The sequence below is a fragment of the Fundulus heteroclitus genome, chromosome 9 (assembly GCF_011125445.2).
Source record: "Fundulus heteroclitus isolate FHET01 chromosome 9, MU-UCD_Fhet_4.1, whole genome shotgun sequence".
In the NCBI taxonomy this organism is placed as follows: Eukaryota; Metazoa; Chordata; class Actinopteri; order Cyprinodontiformes; family Fundulidae; genus Fundulus; species Fundulus heteroclitus.
The window spans coordinates 23043523-23055762 of NC_046369.1; the positions used below are offsets into that span (position 1 = coordinate 23043523).

The 12240-nt window shown below is 41.9% G+C and overlaps 1 protein-coding gene across 6 annotated transcripts in view; it reads right to left on the minus strand.

Annotated features, from left to right (window-relative positions):
• Positions 1-12240, minus strand: part of LOC118564167 (transducin-like enhancer protein 1) — a 50208-nt gene that overhangs the window by 37229 nt on the left and 739 nt on the right. The gene's annotated exons all lie outside the window — the stretch shown is intronic.

The following is a 12240-nucleotide window of genomic DNA, read 5'->3' on the forward strand; positions in this document are numbered from 1 at the left end:
TGCATTTCCAGTAGAACCTAAAAAACCCTCAGAACTACAGATGCACTTAGAAATGAGCTAGGGACCCGAATCAGATGATTTTAATTGTGGCCTAGATCAATGGAGAAATTTGCATTTGGGTGTGGCGCTTTCACCGATCAGACAAAGGTCTACCAGTTTGCGGCAATAAAAACATGTTGGTGCTGAAGATCTTAAGAGTAGTGAAGGCTAACAGCAATTTTCCATTTAGACCCATTTACAGCCTAGGGTATTAAGAAGTTGCTCGTGCAGCAGAGCAACAGCATTGTATTCCAAATCACAGAGGCATGCAATTTTTGGTTTCATTACATTTAACGAGATACGAAGACACGTCCTTTCCATCTCTAGCCTTTGGGGGGCGATAATACCCCCCAAAGACATGTGCTGCCACTCGGGACTTAGCCTCTCCCTGCCCATAAAATGCCACCTTCAGGCACAAAATGGCGGAGAGCACCCCCATCAGATCAAAACGTTCTCTTATAAAGTTATAAATTACTTACTTCTTAACATGTGCCTTTGAAAGGTGATGCTGTTTTGCTGTGTATTTATCCTTTGCAAATAGGCTCATTCTCACATTGGGTGAGAAGGGGAAATGGGTACTGAGTGCTGGAGGGAGGCATATGCCCCGTTTACACTACCTTTTTTTAACCGTGCCGAGACCAGTCCGAGCTCGGTAACTGAGATAACTTTTGAGTGTAAATGGAACGCAAACTGAACTGGACTGTGCCAGACAAAACCGGACCGCGCTAAATCTAGATCAGTTCGATAGTAGGGCTCGGCACGGTTTTTCTCTAGCTCGGTTCTCAGGTAACAAAGAGCGCATGAGCAGACCGCGTCATCTCCTTACAGTCAGCAAACTAATTTTGCGGTTTCAGACATTCATAAAAATACTAGCTTCCTTACCGTGCCACACGGTTTCCAGGGATGATTCTGCTTAGCAGTGTGATGTACCTTAGCGTCTGTCGTTGTTTCTCGCGTCTGTAAGCCCTGATTAGACGTTCTTTTGTCATATCCACGTCCCAAAAGCGGACTCCGTCAAATAAATTCAACAAAGGTTGCCTTCTTCGCCTGACTCTCTGCAAAAAGTGATTATAGCCAAGCATAACTTCCTGAATGTTACGGGCGCCGCCATCTTGATTTGCTTGATTCCCTCCTTCAGTCCTAGAGAGCAGTAGTACCGTAGATCGTCACTAGGAGGCGAGGAACCGAGATAGCGTGATGTGTAAATGGTCGTCAGAACCAAGCTCGGCTTGGTTAACTGATCCGAGCTCGGACAGAGCTCGGCACGGATCGGTTTAACAAGGGTAGTGTAAATGGGGCTATAGAGAGGCGTGGCTTGATGCACGTCTTGTTTTGGTCTACAGACATGCTCACGCTCTACCTAGTGGTGAACAATCGCTTATTGCTGCTTTAAATAGACCTCGTCTGCCTATATCTCCAGGGCATATCTGTTTCTTATTAATTAATTAATGCACATGAAAACAGAAATCGTAATTTTTGATAGAAGTGTCTACTCTTTTATTTCACAAGGAACCCTGGTTTTGATGAATTGCCAGAGTCAGTGCCTTCTATTTAAGTATACTTGCTGTTACATTTGAATAGAAGGCATTAGACAGTGCCTATTACACTGGCACAGTCCTGATTTTGTCCCTTTTGGTTTTGTCCCTTTCGTGTTTGCATACACTAAACAAAGCCAGAGTGAAAGGTATGGATAATTAGTCCTGGCCTCATTTGACCGTTTCTTAAATTTGTTATCTTCTCTTTCACTGCCATAATTAATATGACAATGAAATATACATTTTTATTTCAGAAACCATAGGAACAGGAGGAGAGATGACAAGGTAAACAAGCTACCAGATCAACCCCATCTTTGTGACACCCTAGAACAACAACAACCACCACCATTCAGTCTGGAACAGTGTCTCACTGTTACAAATATATTCTGTCTAACAACTAGGGACCCCATGGAGGTGAAATTCCAGTAAAAAAAGTTATTATAAACAAAATTCTGGGCCTGGAAATGATTAGGAATCAACAATATTTAGAAAGCTTTATTCTGTCAGTGCTGTTTGTTTTCCCTGCTACTCTTCTAGCCCCCCTCATCTCCTGTACTGTTCCTACTACCTACTGTGTTCCTACTACCATATATTTTAGCAAGCAAGTAAAGGTTTTAGTATTATGTCAGATGGAGTAGGTCTAAAACAGGAGGATGTCCTCCTACATTCTGGTCACATATTGCAGTATTCAAAGATGGTGGAGATTTGTCACAATCAGTTGTGAGAGAAAAGATCAGTCACATACCAGGCATACTAAGTGTAACAGCAGATACTCAATTTTGATACTTAATGCTTTTTTTTTATGCACATACCAATCATTCCCTTTTCTATATTTAAGCTCAAGATATCACAGTCCCAAAGAGTGAATAAGACGATCTCAACCTCAGGCACTGTCAACTTCAGGATGAATATGCCAACCTGTGGCAGGAGTTTAAAACACTGCAGGCTGAAAATCAAAAGTGCAAATAGGAACTGGAGGAGGTTTTCGTAACTGTTAAGGGCAACATTTAAATAACATTCATTTTAAAATTTACTCACTACTTGCATCCATAGAACTCATTTTCTGAAACCTTTGCCAAAATGATACTTACCATTTGATACATGTGACATAGCTATGCACGGTATGGAATGAAAATTTGAATGCCCCGATGAACTGTGGTACATCAGTATAGAGGCAGGAGTCAATAACAGTAAAAAAAAAAAAAAAAAAATTCAACAAAATGCTGAATCCAATAAACTCAACGGCACAATGCAAGCATGCAAGCATATGTCCACTTTGGCTAGGTGCCCATCCCGGAGGAGTGAGTGCTGCCACTTCCTCCAATGACTTGATGCAATCAAATAACCAGTTTATCTGTAGGATTCAGTTGAACTGACTTTGTTAAGTACCTTGAGATGACGTGTGTTGTGAATTAACAATCTATAAAACAAACAAATCATAAGGAAACTGTTACTTGTGTATTTTTCCCCACAGTGTAACTACAGGTAGGGCTATGGCACAATATATAAACACCTCAATACATGCACACACAAGCTACTGTACGAATAACTATTGATGTTGATAAATATTTACCAAATAATATGTGCAACATTATTTTTCAAAGACCCAACATTTTGGAGATAACTTCATCTAAAACAACCAGGTAGGCCCACTAAATGACAGTAATGCCAATGATAACACTTATTACTTGATCATCTTCAAACTCTCATGGGATTTGACATTCGGGTCTGCATTCTGCCATTCCCCACTGATCCATGTTGCTGGCTTGCTCTTTATTTCTGAACCGCTGTAGTGAAAGTAGTTGTTGCATTTGACACAGCTGATAATTTTGCCAAAATTGGGCCTTTCACAATACATAATTCATACACCGTAGTCTTGCCCTTGCCTTTGGCAGCTTTAGGACTTGAAATTCTGTGTCAACGTCAAATTATGTAGTAGTATACGCACCAAGTAATTTGTATGCTGGTACCTTTTCTGTCATGAAGACACACTAGGATTTTCTACCAAATATGTGTACATGTCAGGCTACTGAATATATATAAAAAAAAAAATCCAGATTTGGAAATGATGGCGGCCTTTTGCACATTTCAGAGTTACGGTGAAGGCCTGCCTTCTCTATAAAAATACACATGGAGACTGGCATCTACACTTAGTAATGGTGACATCAATTGTCACCAATCTAATATACAAGACTTCAAAATGTCAACGCCAAATGCATCTTCTTTGTTTCAGTACATTGGAACGGCAATTAAAATAATTTATTGAAGTCGAAGAGCAAAAAGAAAAAAGTATTTTGGGCGCGGTTAATTTTAGTTCTTAAAGAACCCCCCACACATTGACGCTTCCAGTAAATGGCCATTAACTTTAGCCACCATCTTCTTATAGTGTCCTTATCTACAGGGAGTATGAACCATTTTTTTCCAGGAGGTTTTTAATGATGTTCTTACTGAAAATCATGAAGGCAGACATCATAAACTAAAAAGGTAAGCCTTTAGATCGAAAGGATCAGCAGGATTTGCTGTAAAAGCACCACAGATGTCAACAAAATTTCCCCATTAGCTGCTTATATACCCCGGGTCTTTTACTAAAGTAGTAGGCTGGTTCTTCAAGCCAAGCCTCCAATGCTGCCAAATTCCAGTCCGTTTCCTTTGACTGGACCAAATTTTTGTCTCACTCAGCTGAACAGATGATTTAATGCTGCCCCCCCCCCCCCTTTCAGATGGCTCAACCCATTAGTCCGGCCACTAATTACAATGCTTACCCACAGAATCGCACATCAGAGTAAACACCCACCAAGCTCCCCCTCTCTCCCTTTTTCGTCAAACAATCAACGAGGACGCAGTGACTGAACAGCATTTCTCAATGTGTGTGCAAAAAAAAACAAAAAAAAAACAACAATGTGTACAAACCCTTTGCCGAGACCATGTAACTTGTCTTTCCTTAAAAGCATCAAAGTCTTGCTTTAAATTCTACATATGTGACTGTTATTCAGTGCTAGTCATTTCTATTGTTAAACCGACACACACACACACACACACACACCTCTGGTGTCTCCACCTCCCCCACTGTACATCAAGTGGCCATCAGCTTGGCCCGCTGCCGAAGAAATTTGCCGGTAATCTCCCAATGATTACTTCACATGGAAGGTCTGCGAGGCACCTGTTTCTTTAATGCCACACATCTTTTCTTTTCCATGAGCCCCCCCCCCCCGACACACACACACCTCGTCTTTCTCTGCCCGCATGCCTCGTTATTCAAATTTCCCTGCTGTCAGCCCACATTAGCAAAGCACTACGATTTGTTGCCTGCCTTAATTGCTGGAGCTGCCTTCTCTTGTTAGGCAACACCCCCTTAGCTCGTTTGTTCTCTCCACCGAGCCACACGTCTCCAGCAGCTTGTGTAAACCTTCGGATTCTTTTCCTGCATTTCCCTTGGCCTTTTCTTTCCCTCCCTTCTCCCTAATTGCTGGCTGACCGAAGTAGGCAGGCCGCTGATCAATAACTGCACTCTCACCACTGGACAGCAGTGGGGATAAAGAGCTAAAAGCATGCGAGGACCAGGAGAGGGGCGGCTTGATTTCTGCTGGCACTAACGTTTGAGATCCATATCGTTCGCTTTAAGCCACAATGTCTCCCAAGACTGTGATATTACTGCGTCGGCGTAACGCCATCAAAAAATATTAAAGGGTCGGTCCACTTGGATCAACTGAAGATTTGATGTAAAAAAAAAAAAAAAAAAAAAAAAAAAAAAAAAGGAAAAAGAACGATGTAAAACTTGCATTTGTAGTAGACCTGTGCAATATATTATATGGCAACGCTCATCGCTTTATCAGTATGTGCAGTATTGCAATCGCATAAGATTGCTTGTATGCAGTATTTGGTGGGCTGATACAAGTACCACGCATTCATGCTTTACAATAATAGAGTTACCAATAATACATCTTACCTGCTGAATTGAATTTCATTACATTTGATGACCACACATTATAGAGGTTTTAGTGGACATGATCCTCACAGAGAGTGCGGTGGAAGTATTGTAAAGTGTGAGAAAAAAGTGAGGGTTGTTTGCAACCCATCGACTCCTGGATAAGTGTTAAAACATTTTCAGAAAGAACTAAGTAAAAGTCAGGTTGTCTCTGCATTAAGCCTGTTTGCTGTTTTAATGTGACATTTGTAAACTTCAAGAACGAACGGTATGGTTGAGATCGTTATAAAATAACTTAAAGTTGTAGCAATAAATACCATAAAATAATGAGAAAAATGTAATTAAGTCCATATTACCAAAGCTTAGAACATTTGAACAAAAAAAAAATAACTAAAGAAATTCCTTAAAGTTTTTACTTGCAAATTAAGATTTTCTTTCCATTCTGACTTGTTTGAATTCCTGCAAATTCTGAAGGATCTTTTTAGAGCCTATACACCATACAAACTAATTGCGGTTCAATTTGTTTTCTCTCGAATGCCGCAAACACTGACAATAAAGAGGGGGGGGGGGGGAGAGAGAATGTACTGCAGGTTCTTTGATCGAGGTAGTAAATTTGAACTCAAAAGAAAAATGAAGGGATAAGAAGATTATCCCCATTAAGCCACCGAATCATTTGTCCCCAACCTTTAACTCAACTCAAATTAATAAATATGCAGAGGGCTGCAGCTCAATTCTCAACCCATTTGTACCACCACTTAATTCCAGCCCACTTCCATTTTGTAAAACCGTTTCATATCCATTCACTTAATCACCGCCTTGTTTAGTCTTCTTAGATTGATAAACGGTGCCGATGCATCATCCAAAATGTTTCCACCTAGATTTTTGAATTTTTCAGAAAACAATTTACATTTCAAATGCTGTGTTACACACAACTTCCATTGTTTGTGGTTCCGATTCCAGCTTAGCCCCGCTGACTCTGGTAGACAGTTATTCAAATGACAAAACCCCATTGCTGCATAGTACACTACGAGTACATTTTGCCAAATGACATCATCAGCCCTGAAACAAGGTATGAAAAGATCTGAAGGTAAAAGTAGAGACAGCGCAGGTCTAAAAGCTTCTGTAGCACATTTGTGCACCGAAAAAGGGTCTGGACCAAAACCATAAATGTATGAAATGGCGAATGGATCAAATTATCGCCGCCCACATCACAGGATATCCTTTTTGATGACGTTGTTCAAGACAATAATAGAAAAAAAAAATAGAAGAGTTTTCCGTTTCACAGAAATTAAAATAAAACAAACAATGAGATTTTTCTGTTATTGACCCATTAAGATTTAAGAGCTTTTCAAAAGGAAGATCTGCCAATTTTAATCACTGGACGATGGATCCACATTAAGTCCCAAATTACAAGTGATACATTTTGTATGACGCTCCTATTGGTCACATTAGCTGCTGTATTCAGGTAAATACACAGGCAGATATTAGTTTCTACCAGTATGTACTGTCTAACAGTGCTTTGTTTAAACAAAAGCATGTTGTGGATTAACTGAACGCTGGCAGGTCTGCAACAATCTGAATTCATCCACTAATCTGGACTATTTGGTAGGAAAACATTTCAAGACGCTGAAGCATTTGTCAAAAGTGGAGTAAACTACAATCTAGATCAACATGTTTTTTTTTAATAGTTGTTTCCTTTGATCCATTTCTGTGTAGAAAGGGCTCAAACCCCCCGTGAATTAAATATAAGAAGAAGGAAAGCATGGCCTTTTTTTTTTTTTTTTTTTTTACTTCTGTAGAGTGCCTTTAAGTAGCCCATACATACCTACGTTGATACCACTTATGAGTGTACCGTGGGAGCTGAATGTTACAGCAGCATATTGCTCTTAACCTTACATTGTGAGTTGGTGATGGTGGTGAAAATTGCAAGGTCAAGCGACCTGCTTATAGTCACTTATTGAGCACGGCATAACATTATGAAGAGTAGAAAGACCTATTGGTAGCGAAATAGACACTAGAGAAGGCTTTTGCTTTATGGTTCACGGTCTTTTTTTTTATTAGTAAGGAGAATAAATAAATCGTTCTCTCTGCGTTCAAGCCATCCCTTAGGGAGCAATGTGCTGCTACACTGAGCAACATACTGGGAACAATCTGAGGTCAAGGGGTCTTGCTCAGGGACCCCAGAGTGACTGACTGAGTTTCAAACCAGCAACCTTTTGCGGCCTCTCCAAGACTCGCATGCCCAGCTCCCCAACCACTAGGCCACCACTCTAACTTTATGCACGTTATGTACATGTGTACCATAAAATTCACTGACTTTTAAAGGGTATTTTCCAATAACTTGTAGGAAAGGAAAATGCAATGATGCCACAATTTTAAACAATGGCTTCTATTCTATGGAATGGCTGCACAGTTCCTGGGTCCAAATCCCAGCCTGGTGGGGGTGTGGGGGGGGGGGGGGCCTCTCACAGTCCAAACACAACTGTTAGGTTAATTGATCTCTCCAAATTGGCCTTTTGTATAGATGTATGTACGTAGGTGTGTGTGTCTGTGTGCACATTATTGTTTGTCTAGTCTCTGTTTTGCCATGTGATAGGCTGGAGACCTGCAAGCATCCCTGATCCTGCACGGATAAGCAGAAACACACAATGGATGGATGGATGGATTCTTTGAATAATCAGCTTCTATATATGATTATTTACCTTAAGGCAAGGCAAGTTTATTTACAAAGCACTTTTCAGTAATAAGATGATTCAAAGTGCTGTACATGAACAAAACAAAAACCAAACAGAGGTATCAGGCATAGGGCTTCATGTCATTGGGAGGCAGCAATCGCATCTTACAACAAAGTCAAAAACCTCACCATGATCTAGGGGGGAAAAAAAAGCATTTAAAAGGGTGTAGTTTACAACTTATGTTTGTGTTGTCCCTTTCCTCTTTGGATATAAAGAGGGGCTGCGTGGTATCAAGAAGAACATGTAATTGTGCTAACATTTCTGAAAATATGCTAAATTAAGCAACTTATTATCCCCCCCCCCCCCCCCAATCACAATTGTCTTAAGCTACACCATCTAAGCCACTGAAAATATAGATCAAGTGTGGACATCGAGGGCAGTGAAAGTTCATCCAACTGGACAGGCCAGACATCCCATTTGTAAAATTTCCATAAATGGCAATTACCATATTCTGCCAAATATTGCATCCTAGCATGTATTTGTGCTTGCTACATTGCAGACCTAGATATAATGACAACTGCTTTGAATTTAACTAGCTACATGTGTTTATTCAGAGGCAATAAACACTATTTTAGCAGTTCTTAGTCATAACTCAAAACCACACCAAGAATCGTGATGCACAGCTTAAACTGTCCATTTTAAAATTGTCTTCTGTGTCGCGTAGATTTTAAGGCAAACGCCTACGAGGTGGTAGAAGACGCCACCGTTTGGGTCTGCAAACGGACCAGAAAGTAACGCGTTTCTACTCTGCTATTTTATTCTGTCAGTATTGGTCTGAAAAAAGACAAAGAATCGTAACCTGCACCCGGTTCATGCTCATGTACTCCTTCTGCCGTCAGACTGCATCCCAAAGTCATCTGAGAAAATACAAGGAATTCAAGAATTGTTTGGAAATTTACAACGTGGTGCTTCTGAGCCTTTGGTGCCATGTTTTATTTATTGTTACCCAACATGCAGTATGTTTAGTAAAAAAAAAAAAAAAAAGAGAGAGTTTAAATTTGGCTCTCTTTTAGACAGACGAGTACTTGCTCTCTAAAGAGTCAACAAAACAGCGATCCCATAAAAAAAAACTATCACGTTTCAACCCAACAAAGAATCAGGAAGAGGTTCAGTTGTAAAGAGCCATAAAGATTAAGATTAAATTACATCCAGTTGGCTGTGACCACAAAGTCTCTTTCAGCGTTTAAAAAAAAAAATGCAACCGAAGACCGGATTAAAAATAAACCAACCCCCTGCTGTAACTTGATTAAAGATTCTGGGACTTATGTGCTAAATATTTATGCAAGTGCATGGGTCCGGTCCTTTGAACAGCCAGTGATGACAGGCTGCTGCCACCCTTGCATTTGCAGAAACTAAGACAGCTTGCCGGTGCCGAGTGGCCCTCGAAGGCGAGGCTCTGACGGAGAGCTGCTGATGGCCGGAGCGCACGTCGGCGTCCAGACCTGCGGCGGGGCTGAAACGAAACGTAGAGGGGGCGCTCCCCGCCGGTCAGACCGTCCCACCCAGACCCGCCGCAGTCTGCCCCGCTCACCCCGGGACGCCCGCCCATACATTAAGATGTGGTCTGGAGCTCTCACAGGAACACAGCGGGGAGAGGCGGGATGAGAGGGATCGGGTTTACAGTGCAAACCACAGACCCACAGTCTGCCTCCTGTGCTGCCTTCCTGCACTTAGCCGTACTAAATACACAGCTGCTGGTGTGTGCGTGCGTGTGTGTGTGTGCGATGTTTCTGTTTGGGCAGGGGGGGGGGGGGGGGCGCTTCGGAAGGCTTTTATCAAACTAAGCTAAATGCAGGTGGAAGCACCATGTAAAATGCGTGATAGCGGAGCATTTTCAACATTATTTACAGGGACAAGAGCGTCTCCCTGGTTCCGTGTCGCGAAGCGGCGAGTCGCAGCGAGCCTCTGCTGATTTCACTACGCCGGCATGAGCCTCAAACCGCTGTTGGGGGGGGGGGGGGGGGGGGGGTTTGGGGGTGGAGGGCAGCATGACTGAGGGACACAGAAGAGGGTTAGGCAAATGAGCAGGGCTTAATTGATACTTCTCGCAGTCAGAGGACCGGTGTTTATGTATTTGAGTCGGTTTTAAAAAGCTCTTCACCTAAACTCCGCTGAAGCAAATCAGGCCCATTGCGGGAGGACTTTCACGCCACCCTTCTTATGCAGATTTTTAGATATTTGTGAAACTTTAGAGCTATATTTTACCAGCTGTTGAAAAGCACTGTGTGGGTTTAAAAAAAATAAATTAAAAAAATCAGATCAAGTTTGCCGTAATACGGTGGCAACACCAGGCACCGGCTGGTTTCCTGTACTAACGTATTGCAATGTTTTGAACATTTAATGCTTGAAAACCTTCTGCCAAACAAATATGCGACTGCCTTTTCCTCTGCTTTTAATGGGAGTAACTCGGTGCTCTCTCTTCCCCACACGTTGCTGCACACTGCTAATCAGGAGCCTGAAAGGAGGCTGCTCTCCCCCCCCCCCCCCCCTCAATCACAAGAAGACACATTTTGGTTGTTTAAAAGCATTTGTGCCCTCCCACTGCGTAGAACATCAAGAAGCATCACCCACCGTATTCTTAACAGGGCACCGTTTTAAAACCACAACCCCAGGCCGGCTACTCGAGCAGACGGCCCGACTAGCGAGACAGATTTGATCAGTTTGTCAGACTCCCATGAATCGATCATCTTCACAAAAATTAACCCGAAGCGGGGATCCGTCAAGCAAACGGGCTGAAACTGGCCAATTTTCAGCTTGATTGGGCCCGAGCAGTTGGTCTGAAACTCAGAACTCAGATTTATTTTACGTTCAGCGAATGCACCATATTTCCAGGAAAAAGGCCGAAAACAACAGTCTTCAGTGTAGAAGATGTGAATGACTGAAAATGTTATCTATTCCATTTGTATTCGCTGCAGCACGTCCAGACCCGTCTGCGACAGATTAAATCTACGAGAAAGCCAGAAACTAACAGCAGGTAACAGGAAGGCTGAAGGCATTAAAGCAACGTACTGAAAGTTGGAATGCAGCCACAACAACTGCACTATGGGAAAACGCTAAAGGCGGTTTGAAGTTTCAATTAATGCGATCCTTTTTTCTTTGTTTGGAAGTATTAGTAAAACTTATAAATCACAACATATGCTCTCTCACATAGTGTGCTCCTAATATAAATAATACACGACCACGCTCCACTATCATGGCCAGAAAGCGACAAATAAATAAAAGAAATGTTTTGAACGCTATTCTTATGTTGAAGTTCTTAAAGACAAATCCAGTTCTGCTAGAACCAACAGAGACAAATCATAACTTTGCAATAAATAAACAAGATAAAATTGGGGATCAGAAATCGGCAAGAAAATCCTCCCATCGGTGCATCTTCAAAAACTGAGTGCAATGAGCGATGTTTTAATTCAAAACTTTTAGTTTAGCGGGTGGACAGCATTCAAATTTGAATACTTGCTTTGGCAGCATTCAGAATAATTCCTGCCTTTCTGCTTTGAAGTAAAACGTTTAGATCACGTCCTACATTTATGAGGTTTCTGTTGTTTTACTCAATGGTATAGCATAAGAACATCGGTCCATATGTCGCGACATCGCAAGATAACTTCGCCTCTGCTCACAACTCCTGATGAGGGAAGACACATGAATGGACTTCATCTCGAATGCACAATGGTGCGCAGATTAGACAGCAGGAGGCTGAAAGTTTCTGACCTGCCGCTGGCCTCCAATCATGAGATCCGCACACAAAAGACAGTTAGGGGAAAGTTGGACCTTCTGCCTCACCTCCATAAAAGAGCATTAATATTCGCTTACAAATAAGTAGCGTTATGTTTCAGCTTTGATGCCCCCCCCCCACACCCCCTCCCCACATAAAGGATATAAGAATGAAGAGAAAGTCCAACATATTTCCACTTTCTCTGCGTAAAATTACAGAACAAGCCGTGGAAAAGGTGCTGCAAATGTAATTCCCATGGCTCAGAGACCACAGCCCTCACCGTACACGCGTGGA